The sequence below is a fragment of the Cetorhinus maximus genome, chromosome 19 (genome assembly GCF_964194155.1).
Source record: "Cetorhinus maximus chromosome 19, sCetMax3.hap1.1, whole genome shotgun sequence".
In the NCBI taxonomy this organism is placed as follows: Eukaryota; Metazoa; Chordata; class Chondrichthyes; order Lamniformes; family Cetorhinidae; genus Cetorhinus; species Cetorhinus maximus.
Window position 1 is genome coordinate 88,388,154 of NC_135897.1, and position 7,192 is coordinate 88,395,345.

A 7,192-nucleotide genomic window follows, 5' to 3' on the forward strand; every position below is an offset into this window, starting at 1 on the left:
TCTGATTAGTTGGCAAGTGGACTCTGTTTGGTAGAGGCGTTGTCATGGAGAATGCACCAGTTGATGGTGACTGGTAGTTAACTTCCAAGCATTGTGTGAATTTAAACCAGGCAGGACTCTGATTGATTAAGACCTCTCCCTGGGGAATGAACCAGCAAATGGCTGTCACTTATTTTGTTTAGCTGAAACATATGCAAGGTGTGTGCATGTTCTTTCTGTCTGCAGAGAACAGGGCCCCATATATTAATATGTGTAGCTCCCAGTACACACAAATGCGCCACATTGCGAGCCTGACTGACAATCTTAAGTTGGTTGTCAGCATAATTCTTAGCACATTGAGGATTATTTGGTTGTGTATGGTCTATACCCTGCCATTGTGAACAGCAACTGGGACATGCTGTTTAATACAATCCACCAGTCTTTGGGATGAATGGCCTACATGCCAAGCATCACACTGGCACTGAAATTCATACACCACATTACCCATTTCCATGATAGGCAGAACTTCTCTTTGGCTTGACAGCAGCTTCCTGTTAGTGGCAAATACCACTCGTGTTGCTACTGCATAGCAGCAACGTGAAACAGCTAGCTTCACCTGTTGCTCAAATCTTTAAGATACCTTTCCCTTCCAGGGTAATCTGTATAAATTTGTATAATTATAATAAATTGTTGTTTCCCCTAACATTGGCATTTTCTTGTGAATTTTCTGATGAGTGCAAGATGAAAAGCTTCAACAAGAAAAGGTCTTTTTTTCAGTAGTGCGGAAGTAGATCCATGGATTCAAGTAGATCCATGGATTCCCCATCAGAAAATGGCGATACCAAGCAAAATACCATACAGCCACATACACCTGGGCCAGCCTACTTACCAAAGCTGAAGGAACCCCACTGGCAGACGGCTCACTGTTCTCCATTCCAGTCAGAGTCAGCAAGCTGACAGTTGGAAATGTTTACAAGCCCCCGATGAAGACGTTGCCAACCATTGCCCTACCAACCATCAACTACACAGCCATATACCTGGTGATTTCAACAACCACCACTTCTTATAGGGCCACGCGAAAGCAGACCAAGCTGGCAAACTTAGCTATGAGGCTGGGTGCTGGCCTCCAATATCCATCTCGCCATTGCTGCCAGCTGCTGAGTTAGGAAGGGTTACCTGGCTAAAGATTGAAAGGAGGAGGTTCCAAAAGGAAGAGATACCTGCTGAAGATCAGTTCCATTTATCACTCCTCATGTGCCAGGAGTGACAGGGGTGCTCCCCATCCCCCCACCTCCACCCACACCCACCCCCCCACACCCCCCCCCAACCCAGTCACCTTCCTCCCACCATCCGACACCACCCAGGGAGGCTTTGGTCTACTGCAAGTCTACCGAGCTTGATCCCAATGCCCTTGCTCCAAATCCTCCCACAACCCCAGCTCCAACCATGACCCAGAGCCTTTCCCCTGTTACTGACTGTCCTCAGCAGTCTCTGGTCCGGGTCCTCCTGCTGGTTACTCAGAGGTTTGCTTGCCAGTCAGGCTGTCCATCTAGGCCTGGTTGTCAGACACTAGTCTGTGGCAGATTATTTAAATGAGGCCCTTTGCCATTGAAATCAGCAGATCCTCAATGTCCCTGGCCTTAATAGAAGTAGGCGCACATGTTCCTTTGCCATATGTTATGGAATATGTAGATGATTCCTCACTAAAATCCCTACTCACTGTTCTATTGCAGCAAAGTAGCAATGAATAAGGAAATGGGGTAGGGTATAAAAAGGGCTGTCAATTTTCTGGTGCAATTCGCCTAAGACCAATTTAACCCTTATCTCATCTATCATTGGCCTAACCCTGGATGAATGACTTAGATAAATACTGGTTAGTTTCTCTCAAAGGAATTGATCCTACCCTAAGTCAGACAGATTTAAAAAACTTATCCGCCACAGTTTCATTAGCATACTGATCCTGCCACTGTGTTTGTGTGCATGAGTGTGCATGTATATGTGTGTTCATATGTACATGCAAGTCAATGTGGCCATGTGTGTACACTCATGTCTTGACTTCATCAAGAACATAGAACTCATGAAGTATGAGCAAAAATAGGCACTTTCAACCTCCAAACCTGCTCTGCTATCTAAGTAGATCATGACTGACACACGGGGTGGGATTTTCCGGCCCCACCCACCTGGATCGTCCGGTCCCCACCGAGAGTAAATGGACTTTTGGCTGGGCTGCCGAATCTCCTGAGGCAGGACCCACCGCCACTGGGCCGGACAATCCCAGCCATGGCCTCAACTCCACTTTCTCGCCCAATCCCCATATTTTTAAAGTCCAAAAATCTATTAATCTCAGCCTTGAATTTAATCAACAACTGGGCATTCAGAGCCCACTGGGGTAGAGAAGTCCAAAGATTTACCTCCTTCTTATTGAAGAACTTTCTCAGTCCTAATTACCTGACCCCTTATATTGAGAATATGCCCACTAGTTCTTGACTATCCAGCCAGGGGAAGCAACCTGTCAGCACCTAGCATGTCAAATCCTCTCAGGGTCTAATGTGTTTCAGTGAGATCATCTCCTAATCCTAAACTCCAGAGGTAAAGGCCCAGTCTACTTAATCTCTCCTCATAGGACAGTCCTCTTGTCACAGGTGTGAGTCTAGTGAACTAAAAACAGAAAATGCTGGAAAAACACAGCAGCTCTGGCAGCATCCGTGGAGAGAGAAACAGAGTTAACATTTCGAGTCCGTATGACTCTTCTTCAGAACTCTCGATTTACGGACTCGAAACATTATCTCTGTTTCTCTTTCCACAGATGCTGCTAGAGCTGCTGAGCTTTCCCAGCATTTTCCGTTTTTATTTCAGATTTCCAGCATCCATAGCATTTTGCGCTCACCAGTCTAGTCAAGCTTCACTTTGAGGCAAGTATATCTTTCCTTCAGTACAGGTCAAAATTTTACATCGTACTCCAGGTCTGGTCTCGCCAAAGGCCAATACAACTTGCAGCAAGACTTCCTTACTCTTGTGCTCCAACTCTCCTGTAATAAAGGCCAACACACCTTTTTGCCTTCCTAATTGTTTACGATACCTGCATGTTAGCTTTCTGTATTTCTTGTACCAGGGCACCTAAATCCCTCTGAACAACAAACTTTAATAGTTTCTCACCATTTAAAAAATATTCAGTGTTTCTATTCCACCTACCAAAGTGAATAATCTCTCCTACTCCAAGTGGAAAGCATATGAACGGATCAACGCCTCAATCGCAGAATGGCTGATTTCATGAGGTGTGAGTCAGCATCTTGGGAGTGAAGGGGGAAAGAGACAGAACTTGCATTTATATATCACTTTTCAGGATGTCCCAAAGCTCTTTGCAGCCAAATAAGTACTTTTGAAGTACATCACAGTTGTAACGTAGCAAATTGCTACGGACAAATTGTGCACAGCAAGCTCCCATGAACGGCAACTGAGATATAAAATCAATGAATCTGTTTGAGTGGTGTTGATTAAGGGATAAATATTGGCCACAAGGGGAGAACCCACTTGCTCTTCAATTATTGCCTTGGGATATTTACATTCTTTTAATGGGTCTCAGTTTACCATCTCATCTGACTCCATCACAACAGTGTCGCAGTGCCAACGTAGATTAGGTGTCTAAGTCCCGGAGTGGGGGGATTTGGACTCTCAGCTTTCTCACTCGGACGTGAGTTTGTCACTACTGGGCCAAGCCACAGAGGTGAAAACTGGGCAGAGACACTGAAAGGAAATTTCAGAAGCAATGAACTACAAAGAATGCATTTTAATAGCCTTTACCAGTGGTTCTTACACAATTAAAACATGAAGCATTGCACATTATTTCTCCAGGGTGTATATTTACAATGTCGTATTTGCAATGGCCTGGGCACATTTTCAAATTGTCACTGTATTCACATCCATCTGCGATGTTTCCACAGCTGCCTGTTCAGGCAATGAATTGCCGTTTTTCTGTATGCAAGAAATTCATAACACAATGTAATACAACCACAAAGTCTCAAATGCAAATTCAAAATATTTAGCAAAATGAACTGTAACATATACTAAATGGAAGTTTGAGAAGCAACAATCCGTTTTTTGACGAGGCATTTAACAGCTTTCTGGACTTAACATTGAGCTCAACAATTACAGATCATAGCCATCATAACTATTTTTTCAAATGGTTTTCAATTGGTAAAGGTTCTGCTATTGGCATTTACAGCTCTGCTGGATACATCTTCTGTTTTTTGATTTGTCCCATTACCCCTCTTTGCCTTGCACTGTCATCACTCTTGTTATGCTTTCTCTCCTGCCTCCCACCCTGTCACACACCTTCCCTTTTGTTCTTTTTCCCGAGCTTCTCAATTTCCCCTGGCTTTGTACACCATTGAAAACTGTTAAATCTCTAACTTCATCTAGTTTCTGACGAGAGGTCATTGACCTGAAGCTTTAACTCTCTTTCTTTCTCTCCACAGATGCTGAGGGTTTCCAGCATGTTTTTTTTAATTTATACTGTGAACTATAATTTCCTGATTTACTCAACAAATATTTTACCTGCTGCCGTGTCCTATTCCTCAGGAGAAGATGTAATAAACGGCCACAGTACAGCCCAAAATCCATCCCAACAGGAGAAGAGCAGGCACAACGTAGCGCTCGTCTGCAGACAGTGACAACATTAAACAGTAATCAGTTAACCTATCAAGGAGTACATTTCGCATTTGTTATGCAGTGTTAAACAGTTCCTGTCGTGACAGTCACCTCATGATCTTCTAGTCATTTGATTCAAAAATTGGCTTAACACTCAATCTAAAAACTTGCATTTATATAGCTCCTTTCATGACCACAGAATGACCCAAAGCACTTTACGGCCAATGAAGTGCAGTCTCTGTTGTATTGCAGGAAATACAGCAGCCAATTTGTGCACAGCAAGCTCCCACAAACAACAATGCGATAATGACCTGATAACATGCTTTTGTTGATGTTGATTGGAGAATAAATTTTGGCTGGGACACTGGGGGCATACCTTCCCTGTTCTTTTACAAAATAGTGCCATGGGCACTTTTACATCCATCTGAGAGGGCAGGCAAGGCCTCGGTTTATATCTCATCCAAAAGACAGCACCTCCAACAGTGCAGCACTCCTCCAGTACTACACTGAAGCATCAGGCTTGATTTTCTTGCTCAAGTGGGACTTGAACCCACAATGTTCTAACACAGAGATGAGAGTGCTTCTCACCAAGCCACAGCTGACACACAAGCTGAGCTGACTAATCCTGCCATCCACAACCAGAAAGTGAAATGCAGTGTGAATAAGAAAAGATACCACGGGGATAGATCCTGCCAATGTGCAATGGTGTAAAAATGGGTGATAGGGAGTTGGCAGCCAATGAAGTCACAGCAAATTATAATCAGGAGAGATGTAAATCGTCCAGCCTATTTGCTATCACCCAGTTTACACTCTTGCACAGGGTTAACATAACCCGCACACTTTAAGCTTGGCTACTTAACCTACCTATCAAACACTTCACCTAGGAACTGATTATCTTTAGTTTTAAAAGGGTAGGGGACCTAAAATAACTAAGATTCACCATTCAGCAGAACATTTCAATTCAAGGAAACTTTTAATCTGTCTGGTTTTCTCAAGGGAACTGACTGAAAAAGGAACACAAATGCATTCCGTGCCATATAAAAAGAATGACTACTTACTGAGTTGTTCCATCGCTATGGCCGCAGAGTTTACATCAAGTTGTAAATCTTTTCTAACTCTCTCCCAGTGGTCACAGGAGCTGCTTTAAATAGAGCTGCTGACTTATTGATGAATGCTAACTAGCTGCCGCCTTGCCCAATGCAACAGTGTCACTGAGTGATGGTAGCCTGTAACAATCCTATTTCTATTAGTCACAGCCAAGTGGCTCACAGCTCAGGGTTGTATAGACTCAGGAGTATTTGTAACAGGGGGTGGAGCTGCTCATCACAATAGGCAGATATTTTTGGATCGTTTGATATGGATGATGCATTTGGTTTTGTTTATGTTAGTTGTGTCTGCAAGTGTCTATAACTAGGCGGCAGATTTAGAGCTCTGTCTGTGCCCGCATCACATGCAAGTGAAAATTAGGATACTTATCCACATGCGATCACCCAATTAGAGGGTGCAGGTGATAATCATATTTAGGCACAATAAATGCAAAAATAGAAAAAAGTAACAAGGCACACTAGCAATTTTGGATCTTAAATATAGCTCCCAATCTTCCATGGATATCTCGCGGTGTTTTAAGATGATGAAAGGATTTTTTGGGTAGATAGGAAGTATTTCCTTTCATAGGGGAAGTGTTGCAAGGAGGTATAATTTTAAAATTAGAGGTGATTATAAGAAGCGATTCTCCACACAATGGGTAATGGAAACCTGGAATTCTCTGCCCCCCAAAAAGCTGTTGAGGCTCTGAGTCAATTAAAAAATTTCAAAACTGAGCTTGATAGATTCCTCTTGTCCCACCCCACCCCACCCCCCTTAAACCAGCATATATTTCACCCCTTTTCTACTTTTCCTTAGTTCTGTTGAAGGGTCATGCGGACTCGAAACATTAATTGTGTTCGTCTCCACAGATGCTGCCAGACCTGCTGAGTTTTTCCAGGTATTTTTGTTTTTGTTTTGGATTTCCAGCATCCGCAGTTTTTCACTTTTATATTTGGTAGATTCCTGTTAAGCAAGTGTATTAAAGGTTGCAGGCCTAATCCTCTTCATATGACCCATTGTTTTATTCCATGTTTGACAGATCATCACTCTCTGTTGCTTTACACCATCATTCCTTTTGTCATATAATCACTCCTGCCCATACCCGCTCACACACCTCTTTTTTACTGTTTCTGCCTTTGCTCATTTTCCCTCACTCTGTACTTGCTTGATAATTGTCTCTAAAAATATTCCAGTTCCTGATGAAGGATCATTAACCTGAAAAACGTGAACTCTGTTTTCATAGATGCCCATTGAGCCATTGAGTCTTTCATACATTTCCTGTTTTTAATACAAGCTACACTAATTTTGTTGGCCTAGTGGTAATGCCACTGGACTAGTAATCCAGAAACCCAGACAAATGCTCTGGAGACATGGTTTCAAATCCCATCACGGCACGTGGTGGAATTTAAATTCAATTCATTTTTTTTAAATCTGTAATTGGAAGCTAGCCCCACTAGTAGTGAGTGTTATGGCACAGCAG

General features: G+C 42.9%; 1 long non-coding RNA gene across 2 annotated transcripts; it reads right to left on the bottom strand.

The window, feature by feature from the left end:
• Window positions 1–3,751: 3,751 nt before the first annotated feature.
• On the bottom strand, window positions 3,752–5,911 carry LOC144694014 (uncharacterized). Of its 2 annotated transcripts, XR_013579633.1 has the most exons (3): window positions 5,685–5,900; window positions 4,534–4,636; window positions 3,752–3,951 (listed from the first exon to the last, which is right to left on the bottom strand). It is a non-coding gene; the product is annotated as an uncharacterized LOC144694014 (long non-coding RNA). The 2 variants fall into 2 exon arrangements; XR_013579634.1 differs by lacking the exon at window positions 3,752–3,951 and having other exon boundaries at window positions 4,528–4,636; window positions 5,685–5,911.
• Window positions 5,912–7,192: the final 1,281 nt, after the last annotated feature.